Source organism: Calonectris borealis, chromosome 4 (genome assembly GCF_964195595.1).
Source record: "Calonectris borealis chromosome 4, bCalBor7.hap1.2, whole genome shotgun sequence".
Taxonomy (NCBI): domain Eukaryota; kingdom Metazoa; phylum Chordata; class Aves; order Procellariiformes; family Procellariidae; genus Calonectris; species Calonectris borealis.
This window is the reverse complement of record NC_134315.1, coordinates 67,883,507-67,902,171: the sequence shown is the minus strand read 5'-3', so window position 1 is coordinate 67,902,171 and position 18,665 is coordinate 67,883,507.

The window sequence follows — 18,665 nt, the reverse complement described above, 5'->3', positions numbered from 1 at the left end:
AGAAAGTAAGGAACTTTCTCCATACTGTATCTCTTGTACATAAGGATAAAGAGCCATGGCTCGTAGGTAAACAAGTATTTCTTTTCCCAACTTATGCTGGCATTAAGAAAAAGAAGCAGGAAGAGCACAGAACAGATACCACTAGGCCAGCTCATCAGAACAGCCAATTATTTTGTAGCTTTGCAGACAGAGTGAGTATGCTGCACCCATAAACTTGAGTGTATATGGCTCTGCAAACCGGGGAAGACATTATAATTGTGCTGCTTGGTTTCTATATGTATTTCTTGTAAATTGCCATAAATGTATGGATACTGAAATTTTTTTAATGAATCTGCCACAGGCTTGATTCCACTGACCCAGGCAAACAGTCTTTTGAATCCATGTATTTTCATGTCACTAAGTGAGGAGCTTGAAAAGCGTAACACAATGGTAAAGTGTCTGAGTTACCTGTCTGCTAATTTTGGAATTGAATGTATTGCCTGTTACAGCTGGCTCCCAATTAGGAAGTCTCTTTCAGAACAATAAAAGTTAAATTACTGTTTTTTTCTTTAAAAGTTATGCTCTACATACATAAGCCCTTAAGCCCACACTCACCAACCACCTACCTCAGTCATAAATGTCAAGGCTTTGTTGTTTCAAGATGCTGCAGTGAGAATTAGATAAATACCACACTTCCCCAGAAGAAGAGCGTAAGCTCTGTTTACTCGCATGTTGTTCACATACAAAACTATGTTGAGTAGGTTTAGGCTGAACTACAGAGCAAATCTGCAAGGGGACCCTTCCATAGTCTCAGGACACGTTTAGTATTGACAAGTCAGGCATCAGTAACGCCAAACATATCACAATCCAGGCCAGTGTCAGTAATGTCAAGCACAGAGCTTCCTGCCTACAGTGAATCTAACAGCCAATGATTTGAACAAAATCACATCTAATTAAGCCTCCTGTTGGACTAGTAGGTCTAAACATAGCCTACATTTGGGAGATGTTAACTTTAATCCAAAAAAAAAGAAAAAAAAAGGGGGGCAAAAAGTCTGTTTACCACAGACATGTGACTTTAATAACTGTATTCACCAGGAATAAACTTTGAACTTGGTGCAAATGCCATATGCACATGGTGTTTAGATGGCTATCTCAGAAAACCCTGCCTCACTTAACAATAATACACTGTTAAACTCGGTGATTTTCTCATCAAGACAGACATGTTAAGGTTTCTTTTGCATTCAGTTATTGTATTGCTATTATATATTGCTACAATACTACTTTATTCAAAGTAAAAAGACAAAATGTACATCAATATTTACTTTAATTCGTCTTTTCTACTTGTTTTCTTCGTCAATGCTGCCACCTTCTGATAGTCAGAAGTTTCACCAAGCGTCTCAAGTCCAGTGTTTAGGTTACAGCACTGTGGACAACTTCACAATTGCAGTCTTTGCAGCCTCCAGACCCAGGAACCCTCTCTCCCCTCCCCAGTCCCATCTACTTCAGTGGGATTTTTACATATGGATGGAAGAGAGGATTTGCAGGATATAAATTTGTAACACATCAAATGTTTATGAGACCAAACTTGAAAGATGCCGGAGTTGATATTTGTTCATCAGTCTGGTTCTAAACTGCCCGCACTCCCACGTCACTGAAGCCACTGAGGACTTTTGGAAGTTGCTGGAAACTACACTTTTAGTCTTTTTGCCCTCTCTCCTGGAACTCTTACCATAGAAAGTCCTTGGTTTTGTGAGTTTTAGCCCCTATTTACTGGTTCTGCACCATAACATAGTTTCCCAGTCTAAATTCCTGGGTCTGCCTAAAGTATTGTTGAGCCTTTTCAGTTTAGTCAACGTTTATCTGTTCTATCTGTCAAGGTCAAGGCTACCTAGGGAAAGGCAATGGTTCACATAGATGGAATTATTCCCCTGAAGGATATTAAATACTGACCTACAACCTTGAACTGAACTCTCCTCACTAGCAAAGCTGGCAATTTAATATGCTTTCATATCCTTAAAGATTTTCAGCAGAACTTACTTTGCTTAATAAATTCACAGGCATTGACATCAGTTTGGGGGAAAAATAAAAATTAAAAAAAAGGTGACTCACAATTTAATAGAACTCCAGAAATCCAGTTTCATGGAGCTTTTGTTCTGCTGAACATAAACATGTCTGATCCCAATCCAATGTTTGGATGGTAAATAGAATAACAGAATTTGATCAAAAGAATATTTAGATTCTTTTTTTGATTAGTATTAAAAGATATGTCTATATCCAAAGCATGAAAACAAACTTCATAGCCAATGGTCTATCACAGCATCTGATGCAGGCTCCCACAACCAAGTGCAAGAACAGGCCATGTACATGTAAAACAAGCACAAATTTCAAGCTTAGCAGACAGCACAGACAAGGAAATCACAGAAACTGTAAGATGATCTCACCATAAATCCTTTCACTGGAATAAGAACCTATACATAACTTTCTTATATCACAGTTAAATGCCCCAGCCTCTTGTCTACTGAAATAGAATCAGTCATTCTCTCTTTTTCACTCAGGACCCTAATGAATATTTAATGCAAAGAGGAACTGCTCTGATCTGACTCCAGAGCAAACAGATACTTTAAACTGCAGTCTCTCATACCCCAGGCAAGTAGCCTGATCACTAAAACATTGGTAAACAGGGTGCCCAAGTGCCTCCCTGTGTTGAGGGTAGTCATCAATGAGTGTTGGCCTCCAAGTGAAAAAGGCAGAGGAACTCTCACTTTATGAATGGTGGCAAGAGTCAAGCAACAAAATGCCCAGTCTTGTCAGAATTTGACATTTCTAGGCATAGCCAGAAGTAAAAATGTATGTGACATGGGGACTTTATTGACAGAAATCTAGGCAGTCCTGGGATCAGACAGCTTATGCTTGTACCTAGGTTTTGGAATAAGGTGCCCAACTTAACAGTAACAAAACTAACATATCTATAACACGTGACATTGCAATATAGAGAGAGCTTTTACATGCCATTTGCAGATCCAGAAGCAGCATAGCTCTTCCTCATGGCACTTCACCAAACGAAGGACTGCTGAAAGGAATTCCTTTTAGTTTAGTTCTTTCAATTTTGTTTCATTTTATTGTGAGAATATGTTCACAAGGGGCTCAGCAGTATAATATGGTCCACACATCTTTAGGCTTGCATATGCAGCTATAATGCACAACAATATGATAGCCTGTAACTTGTTGAACATCTGCTACTCTGATGAATTAACAACCCAATAGAACAGTGCACTCCATTGGCTTTTAAGAGCTTTACAAGATCTCTAGGAAAAGAGGTTACTCTCACAGCTGATTATTCATCAGAGCCAAAAATGTTAGGTTATATGTCATTAAAAAAAATCTCAAAGTTTAGCAAGCTGAAAATACCAGATAAGCTTTTAATACCATATACTGAAAGTGGTTTGTGACACAGAAAACATCTTAGTTGAGTACATCTCAATACTCACTGATTATTTTTACAGGAAATCTTCTGGAAGAGCCACAACTCCACATGAACAGCCTATCAGTCGTGCCAGCTGGCTCATCATATTGAGAAATGAAAAATAAAACATCTATAGATTTTTAGGTCATTTTAAGACACAGTCTGAGTGCAAACCTGTGTTTGCTGCATAACCAAAATTTCTCTGATAGACAATGCAGGTGCAGAGTCAGCTGCTATAAATGTTTATACTGTAATAAATTTCCAAGATTAGTAATATTCCTTTTAGAAGTTAGAAAATACTGTTTTTAAAGAGAAGTTTTCACAGAAGTTTTTTGAACTGCCTGCATAAAGCCAATAGCATAATTTAACTCTGGGGACTTAAATTACTGCCCAAATTCTTTATTTCACTCATTTTAAAGTTATTTACAAAGGGCAGGTTCCACTCTTGAGCAAAGCCTTTCCCTTTAAATAGGTTCAGAGAAATAAGCTGGAATACTCCTAAATAAAGGTATTCTGTCACTTGAATAATAGTAACAGAATAGAATAGAATAGTTCCAGACCCAAAGGAAGAAGAAAAGCAAATGTATTATCTTATGGGGCCAGTAGTTTGCTAAAAAAAGAGAAGCATGTACAGTATGCTCATTGAATGCCATGGCATATAAAAAAAAAAAGCCTGATCCACAGATGCCAATGAGTGCTGAATTAGGTCTAAAATATGTCAAGTGAAGGAAAGCCAAAAGCTGCAACTCTCATTCTTGAGAACAATCTCCTCAAATTTCCTTAACAAAAGATTTTTAATGTTATGTCAGTTTTTTGACACTTTCACTTGCATTACTCTTTGAAGATACATGCTTTTAATTATCAAATATAGTGAGTATAGTTGAAGTGTATAGTAATGCAGTAAAATAGTGAGCTATAATACTATATAAGGTTACACAAACCCATTGGAAAATACATGTATTAACTTCTTAGTAGTATTTAAAATATACAATTATTATTTCATGTCCTCTAAAAATTTTTTGGAGGACACATTTCTTCACATTTCTTTTTCTTCAAGTAAAAGATACTAATTTCCAAAAGATCTTTATAAGAATGATAGTTGACTGAAATAGCTTTAGGAGAGGGATGAATAAATCTGACAGCTAGGCAGTGAACCTAAATATTGTTGCTTTAGAAAAAGGCTTAGGGTTTTCCAAGCATTACACATTTGATTTATCTTTTCATACCTAATCATACGTAGAGAGAAAAAGGATTGTGCAAAAATGGCATTTTATATGTGGAAAAAAATGGTGTCCAATTCAAAAAACTGAAGAAGGAAACTAACATAAACAGAGATGCTAAGTAGTGAAAATCCATATTGTATCAGTGCAATGGTGATATAAAATCTTGAGTGCCGATTATGAGCTCACCCTCATGCTGGTCAGTAGCATCGCACAGAAAGGAAACGCACCAGAGTATCTGTGTGAAAAACTGCTCATTGCTGCAAGGCAATCATAAGGCAGCACTAAAAAGAAGTTACTCTGAAAAGCCTGCTGTACTGGGAAATGTATTCATACCTAGCTCCTTATGCTCCATTTCCCTTTCAGCAATATATTTTGGGAGATCTCCATTAGAAAAGCTGCATGGAACCAAAGAGGAAGTTGCACAACCTGTTGCTGAATTTTAAGATAAGTCTGCACATGAAAGTGAAAATGTAAACACAACAAAGGTAAAAATATTTGAAGTAATTCTAATCTATATAATATAGGTACCACTAGCAACCAGAGTACACATAAAGAGCCAGGCTATCTTCTCTAGGAGAACTCATACCTGTGAACTTGTGTATTTACCTGAACTACCCATGGTAAAGCCATCACAAATAACCTGGTCTGCTTTACATTCATTCATACAATCATTTGTTTCTGTGACCTGATCTGGTGCAAGAATTTAGCAATGTACATTTGCCATGTGGATGGAAGGGAACCACAGGGAAAATTTGAGCTGAGCAGTCCAACTACAACTTCCTCACCTGCAAAACAGAACTCAAATCAGCACTTCGACAGGAAGCAATCTGCAAAATATTACCCTCATTTCTGTGTTCTCTGATTAAGAATGGACCTGTGAAGGCTTCCTTGTGCTCACATGAGGGAACCTTTCAGTCTATTTCTGTAACCTTTGTGATTATGAAGAAAAATCTTCCAGATGCGCAGATGCTGTAGTGTCTTCTACCTGAAACTGCGGGTAGCAAGGCACCAGGTGCACGGAACCAGCAGTAGTAACCCGGAGGTATCAAGTGCCCCTGTTGTCTCAATGGAACCAACATTTATTGAAATCAGTTACGCCCTTGCTTCATACGAGGTATAACAGAAGAAACCCCTTCTAAAGGGCAAATAGAGAGTAAAAAATACAGTGGAAGATAAACATGAAAATCTAAGTAAGAGAAAGTGACTGGAAGGTGAGGAAGAGAAGATTTGTACAAAAAATTTTCTGAAAATGCTTCTGGATCAGCAAGTGTAGAAGAACTGCATTGCCACTAGGTGTACAAGCACTAAAAAAAAAAAAAAAAAGGATCCTTCCAGCCCTTAAATAAGTCTGTGATTTCGCCTTTGCCTCTCCTTCCAACCCTTCTGTTGTGTTGGCTTTTGCTGTATCCAAGTAACAATCTCTGATCTCACTCTTTGACTGTTTTTTCCTCAACAACTATTTGTTCATTTCAAACCTTATGCTGCTCCCCAAATTGGTTGTTTCAGCTGTTTGCTAAACCTCTGGAAAAAGAAAAGCAACAGTCCCCGTTACCAGGCAACAGCCAGTTTCTGCTACGCGTGGTTCTGACGAGGTGTAGTCCTGCTGCCACTGCTGCTCCGGCTCCGTGGAGTTCACTCAACAGCACCTGAAGCTGGCAGGCAGCAGTTAGTCTCTGTACTTTGCTCTAATAGCTGTTTTATAATTAAATCAGGTAATATCAACTTTCTGCAGCCTGATTTCTAAGCAAAATTTACAGCAAAAACAGGCCAGAAAAAGCACTTAAGTGTAGTTTTAGTAAGATTTTTAGATTAACCAGGATTGCATGAATAAAGTAGTATATCTAAATAAAATCTCATACTTCATCATGCAAGCTGATTGCTTTGGGCATCACAAATAAATCATTTGTTCCTCTCACTTTTTTTTTTTTTTTTTTTTTTTTAAGCCAGGTGCCTTGTTCACTTCTTGTTCAATGGAGCCCAGCAGATAAGGCTGGACAGGCTGCAGTCTACCCAGATGGGGAGTTCATGGTGGGTCCCTCAATGCCTTGTGCACAGCCAGCCTAGCCACAGAAATTCTCAAGCCTCCAGCACTGCCTATGAAAGTGAAATTCAGCCTATTCTCCATTCTTCTGGGTGAACAGAATCCAATGTTTAATATTTTTGTGAAATCATAAGACACAGGATCCAGAGCACCAGTCACAGAAAACTTTTACCTTCCTCTAAAATGTTTTATCCAGTCTGTACGGGCTTAGCAAGATGAAGGGAATGTCTGTGCTGATATGATTGTTCAGGTTGTAGGTATGTCTAAGCCCACTGTAAACTACCAACGCCATAGTAGCAGTTTCAGCACAGCAGTCTCAAGCTCCAGCACAGGCTAATTTATCCCGTTTCTCAGGCACTGCAGTAAAGGCAAGCCCTAACAATCCCAAATGGCATTGCATATCTTAAATTCCTGCATGCAAAACTCTTTACCATCTGAAAATATCTCACTGCTCACAGAGATGATAACATATCTTGCTGCACAGAAACAAGACTTCACCCTTTAGTTAAATCATTCCCTTCCTTCATACCCTGTATAAATTGCACCAGATAGATTCAGCCTGTTCCTGAACACAGGCTGCAAATACTAATCAGACCTCCAAAGAGGCCTCCAGAATGATTGACGGGGAAGCCCTTAATAAAGGCTTTCTGGTTTTGGCAGGCAAGCAGGAGAGCAAGCAAGAAAGCAAGCAGCTTGAGTTACTTGAAATGCTGAGGTGGAGGCGTTTGAGAAACTGTGAAGGGAGAGGTGTTTGATGAGCCCTGAGCAGAAAGTAGCTGCAGAAATTCTGATGGGCCTGCTGAAATGGCCATGGGGTAAGTGGTTTTTAAGTCTTGATTTTCCATTCTTGCCATTGGCAGAGAGGAGAGATATAGAGTACAGTCAGCAAAATACAGATCAGCAGAACCATCCTAATTTTCAGTTTCCTGTGAAAGAAGGAGCCTGGAGACCTCCCTGCATTTTACAGGTCAAGAAGGAAAGAAATGCTCATAGCATCAGGTGTCCTGAAGAGTTTCTGAAGAAAGAGTTATATTACAGAACAGCCTAAGCCATTACTCCAGGCCAAAAGGATTTAGAACATGTCATCTTCATTAAATAATTCACAGCAAATGGAAAGGCCTGAGATCTTCCCTCACGTTCTAGCAGCGGGAACTAAAAGCATTTGATAACAACATGCCATAGATAGTCGCCAAGGCGAGCAGCTCCAGTGCTGGCCTGATCCACAGCGGAGCCCTCTAGCACGGTGCACAGGGGGGTTTCCCGAACAGGGGGAACCTCAGGGAGAGCCGAGAGAGCCGCCAGGAGCCCGCAGCTCACGGAACAGCAGCTGACAAGACCTGGCCGGGGCCAGGAGCAACAGCAGCCAAGCCCCAGGAGCGCCGCCAACAGGGCGGGCGAACAAACAGGGGATGGCACCTCAGCAGGGCCGTGGCGCGGCAGATAACAGGGCGGGCAAACAGGCCGTGGCGCGTCAGCAAGGGCGTGGCGCAGCAGTTTGCTCAGCAGTTCATGCGGAAGGGCGTGCAGGAAGGTGGCTGGAGCTCTGCCAGCTCGACCAGGGAGCAATGGTATCCACCCGGCAGAAAGCCATGGCCTCTCTAAGCTCTGCATCCGCCACGACTGACGCAGCTTCCCAGGCAGAGCTGCGGTGCGAACACGCTGCCGCCCCGGTGCCAGGCTGCAGCTGTGCCCTGCTCTTAGGCCAGTACCGGCCAGCGGCAGCGAGCACACCTGTGGGAGGTGCGCGCGGGTAGAGGAACTCCTCCGCTTAGGGACAGAGCTCCGGGAGGAGGTGAGTAGGTTGAGGAGCATCAGGGAGAGCAAGAGAGAGATAGACTACTGGAATCACACCCTACCTTCCCTGGGACAGGCCCAACAGGCAGACAGGACGCAGAGGATTCCCTATCCTCTCTCCGCCTGTCTGAACACAGTGACTTAAGGGATGGGGGCAATGGCGACAAGTTCCTGCCCGGCGCAGCAGGCTCGTTGCCTCTGTGACTACCGCTCCTTCCCAGGTGCTCTTGCGTAATAGGTATGAGGCTCTGCAAGTGTAAACGAACAATAACGAGGACGATGGTTCATCTAGCTTGGAGGTGTCATCGAGGTTAAGTCAGCCTACGCTCTGCGTCAAAACTGCTTCCATAAAGAAAAAAAGACGGGTCATTGTCATAGGAGACTCCCTGCTGAAGGGAACAGAAGGCCCAATACGCAGACCGGACTCACTTCTTAGGGAAGTCTGCTGCCTCCCTGGGGCCTGGGTTAAAGATGTGAAAAGAAAACTTCCTACCCTGGTACGGCCCCCAGATTACTATCCATTATTGATTTTTCAGGTAGACAGCGATGAAGTTGCAACAAGAAGTCCAAGGGCAATCAAGAGAGGCTTCAGGACCTTGGGACAACCGGTTAAGGGATCAGGAGCACAAGTAGTGTTCTCCTCCATCCTTCCAGTTGCAGGGAATGATGAGGGAAGTTGCAGGGAATGATGAGGGAAGAAACAGGAAGAGCCAGCAGATCAATACCTGTCTCCAAGTCTGGTGTCACCAGCAGAATTTTGGGTTTTTTGATCACGGGTCGGTCTACACAACACCAGGCCTGCTGGCAACAGGCGGGGTACACCTGTCTCAAAGGGGGAAAAGGATCTTTGCACAGGAGTTAGCAGGGTTCATTGAAAGAGCTTTAAACTAGATTTGAAGGGGGAAAGGGGTAAAACCAGGCTCGCTACAGATAAGCCTGGGGGCGGCACACCAATATTTTAGGGACAGTGTCCTAGAGAGGTCCTTCAGTCTGCCGTCTCAGTGGAGGTAGGGGATGGAGATCCATGTGGCAGCAAAGATGCAAGGGTTATGGATATGTTAGAAACCATGAAAGCACCTGAGAATGGTCATGTAAGAATTAGGGTTTCTCCCCCAAAAAAGGTGGCAGGATCAATAGCCCTACTGAAGTGCATCTACACCAATGCATGCAGCATGGGCAACAAACAGAAGGAGCTGGAAGCCATTGTGCAGCAGAAAAACTATGATATAGTTGCCATCATGGAAACATGGTGGGATGACTCGCACAACTGGAGTGCTGCTATGGATGGCTATAAACTTTTCAGAAGGGACAGGCAAGGAAGGAGAGGCGGGGGGGTAGCCTTGTATGTTAGGCAGTGTTTTGATTGTCTAGAGCTTAATGATGGTGATGATAGGGTTGTGTTCACGGGTAAGAATCAGGGGTAAGGCCAACAAGGCAAATATCATGGTGGGAGTCTGTTATAGACCACCCAACCAGGATAAAAAGGCAAACAAAAAATTCTGTAAGCAGCTGGGAGAGGTCTCACAATCTCTAGCCCTTGTTCTCATGGGGGACTTCAAGTTACCAGATGTCTGCTGGAAATACAATACAGCAGAGAGGAAACAGCCTCCTGGAGGTTCCTGGAGTGTGTGGAAGACATAAAGTCCTGACACAGCTGGTGAGTGATCCAACTAGGGAAGATGCCCCACTGGACCTGTTCTTTGTGAACAGAGAAGAACTTGTGGATGATGTGACCGTTGGAGGCTGTCTTGGGCATAGGGATCACAAAATGATGAGAGTTTTTGATTCTTGGAGAAGTAAGGAGGGGGGTCAGCAGAACTGCCACCTTCGACTTCCGGAGGGCAGACTTTGGCCTGTTTAGGAGACTACTTGACAGTGTCCCTTGGGAGGCAGTCCTGAAGGACAAAGGAGTCCAGGAAGGCTGGACATTCTTCAAGAAGGAAATCTTAAAGGTGCAGGAGCAGGCCATCCCCATGTGCCGAAAGACGAGCCGGCGGGGAAGAAGACCAGCCTGGCTGAACAGAGAGCTTTAGATGGAACTCAGGAAAAAAAGGAGAGTTTATGACCTTTGGAAGCAGGCAACTCAGGAGGACTACAAGGATATCATGAGGTTATGCAGGGAGAAAATTAGAAGGGCCAAAGCCCAGCTAGAACTTAATCTGGCTACTGCCATAAAAGACAATAAAAATGTTTCTGTAAATACATTAGCAACAAAAGGAGGGCTAAGGAGAATCTTCACCTTTTCTTGAATGCGGGGGGAAACATAGCAACAAAGGATGAGGAAAAGGCTGACGTACTTAATGCCTTCTTTGCCTCAGCCTTTAATAGCAAGACCAGTTGTTCTCAGGATACCCAGCCCCCTGAGCCAGAAGACAGGGATAGGGAGCAGAATGAAGCCCCCATAATCCAAGGGGAAATGGTTAGCAACCTGCTACACCACTTAGAGACACACAAGTCTATGGGGCCGAATGGGATCCACCCAAGGGTACTGAGGGAGCTGGTGGAAGTGCTCACCAAGCCACTTTCAATCCTTTATCAGCAGTCCTGACTAACCAGGGAGGTCCCAGTTGACTGGACGTTAGCCAATGTGACACACATCTACAAGAAGGGCCGGAAGGAGGATGCGGGGAACTACAGGCCTGTCAGTCTGACCTCAGTGCCAGGGAAGGTTATGGAGCAGATCATATTGAGTGTCATCACACAGCATGTACAGGACAACCAGATGATCAGGCCCAATCAGCAGGGGTTTATGAAAGGCAAGTCCTGCTTCACTAACCTGATCTTCTTTGACAAAGTGACCTGGTTAGTGGATGAGGGAAAGGCTGTGGATGTTGTCTACCTAGACTATAGTAAAGCCTTTGACATTGTTTCCCACAACATTCTCCTGGAGAAACTGGCTGCTCATGGCTTGGACTGGTGTACTCTTCGCTGGGTAAAAAACTGGCTGGACGGCCAGTCCCAAAGAGTTGTGGTGAACGGAATTAAATCCAGTTGGTAGCAGGTCACAAGTAGTGTTTCCCCAGGGCTCAGTATTGGGCCCACTTCTCTTTAATATCTTTATCAATGGTCTGGACGAGGGGATTGAGTGCACCCTCAGTAAGGTTGCAGACAACGCCAAGTTGGGCAGGAGTGTTGATCTGCTTGAGGGTAGGAAGGCTCTACAGAAGGATCTGGACAGGCTGGATCGATGGGACGAGGCCAGTTGTATGAGGTTCAACAAGGCTCAGTGTCGGGTCCTGCACTTGGGTCAAAACAACCCCATGCAATGCTACAAGCTTGGGGAAGAGTGGCTGGAAAGCTGCCCGGAGGAAAAGGACCTGGGGGTGTTGGTCAACAGCCAGCTGAATATGAGCCAGCAGTGTGCCCAGGTGGCCAAGAAGGCCAATAGCATCCTGGCTTATATCAGAAATAGTGAGGCCAGCAGGAGCAGGGAAGGCACTGGTGAGGCCGCACCTTGAACACTGTGTTCAGTTTTGGGCCCCTCACTACAAGAAAGACATTGAGGTGCTGGAGCGTGTCCAGAGAAGGGCAACGAAGCTGGTGAAGGGTCTAGAGCACAAGTCCTATGAGGAGCGGCTTAGGGAACTGGGGTTGTTTAGCCTGGAAGAAAGGAGGCTGAGGGGAGACCTCATCGCTCTCTACAACTACCTGAACGGAGGTTGTAGTGAGGTGGGTGTCAGTTTCTTCTCCCAAGTCACAAGTGATAGAACGAGAGGAAAGGGCCTCAAGTTGCGCCAGGGGAGGTTTAGATTGGATATTAGGAAAAATTTCTTCACCGAAAGGGTTGTCAAGAATTGGACCAGGCTGCCCAGGGAAGTGATTGAGTCACCATCCCTGGAGGTATTTAAAAGACAGGTAGATGTGGTGCTTAGGGACATGTTTAGTGGTGGACTTGGCAGTGCTAGGTTAATGGTTGGACTTGATGATCTTAAAGGTCTGTTCCAACCTAAACAATTCTATGATTCTAAAAACAAGCAGAGAGAAGATGCGGAGAAGTATAGAGAAAGACGCTGGCACTACATTTTGCCAGTTTTCGTAACAATTAAACTCTTACTCTGATGTATTCCTAAAACATTATTCAAATTGAGACTTTTAACTAAATTTCCTGATCAGTATTATTACTGTGTAGCATGAGGTTTAGAACCTCATTCTGTGGCACTGGCCTCAAGTGTGCTTTCAGAACTCTCTCTTATTCCAATGCTTACATTGAGGCCAGTTTTGCAGTATTAGTTAGCTGTGACACTGAGTGACCACATACATTTCTCACTAGCAGGGCAGTTTGTTTACTTTGTGCAACACCAACAGACACTACTTTGGTTAACCAGCCTAGGAGTGGAAATAAGTGATGTTTAACAAGTGAAGGTTTAGTCAGAGTTCATTTGGCAAAAACAGATGCAATTTGATTTTCTCACAATTACTATGAGCTGAGAATAGCTAAATTGTTGCTATGGAAGTGGAAAAGTACAACAAAATAACATACAAGTCTAACAGTGTTGAAGCTGAAACATAAAAATATGGCTTCACATACAGATTCACCACAAACGGCACATTATAGTAAATCACAGGATGATTACACCTAATTATATAATGAGAATAGGTTACTGTAGCTATACAACTGTCTTTGTGGTTTTTCCCAACTTGGTTCCATTCTGCAAGAAAACAATGGCAAGGTATGCATGACACAGCATTCATATCCCATGTAAAAGACATGAGACTATTGCTTAATATATGTTAGTCATAGTTTTTCCTCATATTATCTCAGTAATGCATCTTTGACACCTTCCAACCTTTATACCTGGCTTCTTTGTGTCCATTCTTACAGCAATTATAGGTTATGCTCTCTGACTTAGCCTAGAAAGGGTTTTACTTGCTTCCTTTCAAACACGGGGCAGGAGAAAAAGATTTTTAAAAATAGGAAGTAATTCCACTGGACATAGTTCAATCTCAAACTATTCTATTCAGCCTGTAATTTAATTCCCAGTACAGATCCATACACACTGACCCAAAAAGTCTAGCCTCCAGCCCACGGAATTTTGCTACTAACTTCATGGGGATTTTGCCTGAAAGAAATAATAATAAGTTCTTTCATCAAATTGAAAAGCTGAGATGCAGAGGGCAAAAAAACTCATTGAAAATTCAACAGATGCATTGCTTTTAGAGACGATCAAATTATCCCGGATAACCTCAGTTTGCCCTCCTTTATGACCTAGTTTAATGAAAACTTCACATCAAAATGTCGCAGAAAAAATACAGATGTACTCAATGTTTGAGACTTTAAGGGGGAGAGGTTATGGTGTTATCTTAGAGGATATATCTTACTGATACAAAAGGTGAATTTCTTCTTATTTTGACAACTAATTTATTTTGAACTTGATATTAAGATCTGTTTGGGGATAGAAAGTTTTAGCTGGTATCTAAACTGGCTAAAACAGTATTTACATTTTTGCAGTAGTGTACAATGGAATCATTATTAAGAGATGAGTCACAGCTTGGAATCCCTTTATCACTTTAAAAATATACATTTTGATTGTTATTTCTAAATGCTGGCTTCTCTAGCTAATAACGGAAGTAAAAGAAGTGATTAAGAATGTAACACTAGCTTTATGGATACAGGTTTCTTCCTGAAATATCAATTGTTAGCTAAGATTTGCCAAGCACCATGGTTCACAATTCCAAGAAATTCTGAAATATGGACAATATTCTTGAAAAAAACTTAATCAAATTCCCAAACTTTGTGTTAATCTAATTTGTTCTGTGTGCCTGAGAATTTTTCAGCTGTAAATTATTCTTCTCTTAAAAACATTTTCTCCTTTGTTAAAAAAAAAAAAAAAGCCAAACCCAAAAAACCCAACAACAAAGGAAAAAAAAGTTAAAAATCCCTGTTTGAGTGTTGATATTAAAGGAATGGGTCTTCTCATCCACTCCTATTCCCAATCCTCTGCCAAAGTGTTCACACTTTATAGCATAATTCAAGTAAGAATGTTATTTAATATAATAAAACTTGTGTTATCTTACATAATATATAATATTCTTATTCTTATATATAAACTTATATATTCTTATATATAAGAATAAATGTATTCTTATATATATATAATTTTACACATAAATAACGAAGTATTTTATCTACATAAATAATATAAATATTATTTAGTATTTATTAAAGGCTCTGGTTTCATTCATAAGTCTATAATATATACTATGTAAAACTACGCTTTTGATCCTTAATCCTATTCAGGGTTCTTTTGTAAATATAAAACTATCTATAACTCTGCTGTTCAGTTCACCTCTTGGCTCAATAGTATGCTATGTCCCCCAGACCAGCTACATGACTTGTTTGAAAGAGTACAAAGATCAGAGAAGGTGCAATTAGGAAAATCAGGATACTAATCTTAAATAACTAGGAAATAAAAAAAGGATGGGGCTATATGGAATTGCATAACAACACACTAACATTAACCGTGCTTTCAAATTATATTAATTTTTCCTACTTTAATATTCTGTGTATTTTTAAAAGTTTACTTTAGAAATAAACTCCATGGGGTTCCTGGCAGAGCTGCACTGCCACAACAGTTTATACCGACCATCTGTGGTGTGCCAGAAGCTTCCCGAATGTTCTGCCACCTGACTCAAAATCCTGAAGCTTTTCACATTTTTCTGCCAATTTTCATCCATACTATGTCTGTTTCCAACACTGAAAACCTAAAAAAGCAAAATATATATTTAAAAGATGCACAGGATAGTAAATTCCACCACAATATCATGGCCAAAAAAAGACCAAAGGCTACATTAATCTGCATCTGTGAGCTTTAATCATCGAGGACAGTTGCATACTCTGAAAATAGAGTTGTTAAAGAGCAAGAGGGCTCCTGCTTTTTCTAGGGACACAGAACATACAAAACTCAGTGTCATTTCCTTTTAGCACATAATAATGTCAGGCTAGATGTAAGGCTGATTTCTATTTTTGTAGGTGACCAAAAACTTTTTTTGTCACCACAGACAACATTTCTTCTGTCGATGTTTCAGTTTCTCACATATAAAGCACAGAGAATATAACTATGCTTTGATAATGTTTGGTCAATTTGCAACAAATCAAGACCCTCTTCTGGAAAATACAGCAGATGATCAAAAGAAGCACAAGAAAAACAGGACACTAAAATAATTGAACTGTTATGCTCGCCAACAACAGGAAAGGCCATGATTCAGGAAAAGATTCGTATTTATGCTGTGTGGAAATCCACTACCAGCGAAACAGATCAGCAGCATGTGCTTCAGCTCAGTTCATGGAAGTGTTTCTACTGAAGAACAGACTCTTGAAAATGAAGCCCTATTTACACCATGAAAGAAGGTAAGACTAATTTCACTGAAGGGTGACACTGAAAGATTTAATTAGTACCAAAATAGGGAGCTTGCTAGGGAACATGTAGAAAATAAACATGACGTGGTGTGAAAGAGCCATCAAGAGCTGGTAATGGTGTGGAATTATCATGCTGCCAGTATGGATGTGCATATAAGCTTCTCCTTCTGATTTAAGCACCTTGAAATGCTGTGTTCCAGTAGACAAACAAAAGCTGCCTTGTTTGTAAAGATCATCCTGTGTTTCTGAAAAATATCTGCTCTTCAGACAGTCCCAAAATGAAGTCCCTAACAGGTTCAAATCCTCATGGAGTCTGTCTCAGCAATAATTGATACCCACATGCAAAAAAGTATGAAAGCCTAGGATGAAGTACTAAAAGACCATATAGAAGAGCAGCAGTAGAGCAGTCAGAAGCCAGTTTGCTTCTTGATCCATGCGAGCAACTCTACATAACTTCCTTTTCAAGAGCTAAGAATAAACTTCTATCAAAGATTTGGTCCAGATGTTTCTGTACAATTCTGTTAAGGTTAGACGTGTACTAAAGTATACATACCTAGATTCAGATTAATTTTTTTCTTGTTAAGTTGTAGTTTAAAGCAGATTATAAAAACACTTTTTACTAACACAACCTTGATGCCACCAAATAGATAACTATAATTTATCAATTCCTTATAAATCCATCTGACACTTGCGTAATAATATCCAACTCGCTCTTATGAATAGCTGGCCAGTAAGCATTCAAAAACCACTTCTGCTTTTGAATCAAGATACTATAAAGTACTGCTCCCTGGCCACTTCCAGCACAGAAAGCCAACCTGTTGAGTCTGCAACTGTCTTCCAGCTGGGCACCCAAGAACAGACAGATTTCTCAGAGCCCCCAGGCAATCCTTTCTAGACCTTGTCTACTCTTGAGCAATACTAACAACATAATTTGAAGGGAAAAAAAAACGAAAGGGGGGTCATTTCCCAGCCCTTGACGGAATAAGCTTTGTCTTTCAAGTGTGATCAGAAAAAGGCTGCATTGGAGATTTGTTTTGCCATGGTGTATCCCAGATCAATGTCTATCCCTAACCAGGATGTTGGGATCCCATGGTTTAAATGCTTATTGCTGACTGGGTGCTGCAGAAACTTTCCAGACGTGCTTTTCAATCAACATGTTTAAACAATACAAAAAAATCAAACATGTATTTCAAGCACCTACTGGTACTGGAGGTTGGGGGGGGGGGTTCGTTGGTGGGGTTTTGTTTTTGTTTTTGTTTTTTCTTGCTTTGGTTATGTCAGCTAAAGGATTTTGTCAATTTGCTTGGAATTCATACCTTGTGTAAGCCAAGCTTTTAAAAGTCATTTAGCTGAAGTATTCTCAGCATGCATTCTTATACAAGTTTATATAACTCCTGAAGCTCCTGTGAAAGAACTGAGTGTTCAAAAGCTAAAGTCTTTTTCTAACTTTCCTCACATACCCTTTGAACTTTTTAAATGGGTAATGAATTTTCTCAGCTACATGGTTCAGCTGTTTTCCTTGGATTTGTTGCTGATATTAAGAACATCACCAGCTGTCACTTGCTTTACCAGACTCTAGACAATGAGTCAGAAATGTGTTGGCCTTTGCATGTATTATCCAGCTTTTGCCAGTGTAGTGGTCTCAAACCTGCATTGACAATTTCCATGCTACCAGATTAAGTGTGCCTTAAAATAATGCACAGATGAGCTTCCATACTTTCTACTGAGCCTTTCTGCCTATATTCTCTCTTCTATTATTATCATCATATTTCTCTCTTTACCTTTGCTCTTGTAAAATTTACCATGGTCTTTTAGGTTATACCAGGAGTTTGCAAGTTGTTCAACAAAAGCCTATGAGAAGCTGGTTTCAAACCAACACTCACTGCATGTTCCACAACAGTCAAAATATTTCCAAAAGTTAAGCACGTTCTCCTGCCATTAACAGCATGCTATTCCCTGTGACTGTACAAAAATGAGTTACCTTTCTCTTATGCGCAGCTGGCTGTCTTCTCTCATAAGGAAGAAACCTGCTGCCTCTAGTAACAGATTACTTTGTCCACGTCAAAAGCTACTACTGATTCTTTTCTTCACATAAAAATAGCTCTCTCTCCTTTTGGCCTACATGCATCTTTCCCACTGACAATTCTTTTTTTTTTTTTTTTTCCTGCCCCCATCCCTCTCCCCCCAGAGAGACTCCAAATGTTTACATTTCTTAATTGAATTTGTGTAGAAAGGAAGCCCAAGTGAACTTTGGCTTGTGTTCAACAGTAATTCAGATAAGAACTAGAAGGAAGTTTGAATTTAAAGGAGAGAAATTAGAAACTCTAGCCACCAAATATTATTCAGTGGCATGTCAAATGCTTATCAAGATATCATTTATGACATATTAAATTGTTTCTTGTAATTTGAGTAATATGAAAGACTTCAGTAATAACGGATGTTTCATTGTGTTTCATTTTGAAGTGCTGTCTGAAACCCTGAAACATTTAAAGAGGATGCTATAATTAGACTTGGCTGGAAACGTCTTGATTAAACACTTCTCATTTGAAAAATGCTGATTTGTCAGAAGTGCAACTTTTTGCAGAAATGTATGTGTTTTAATAAAACTTTCATGAGAAAAGCTTCTCAAGTCAAAACAGGAGATAATGGGAGATAAACCATGACAACACTCAGCTCACAGGGGTAAGATGTTTTTCTGCTGTGTCCTGAGACAGTGGCCTAACCAAGAGGCTGTTTCGGTCTGGGTTCCCTAGTAAATGATACAGGATAAACTGCAGGTATTGGACACTAACTGGTGGCTTAACTTTC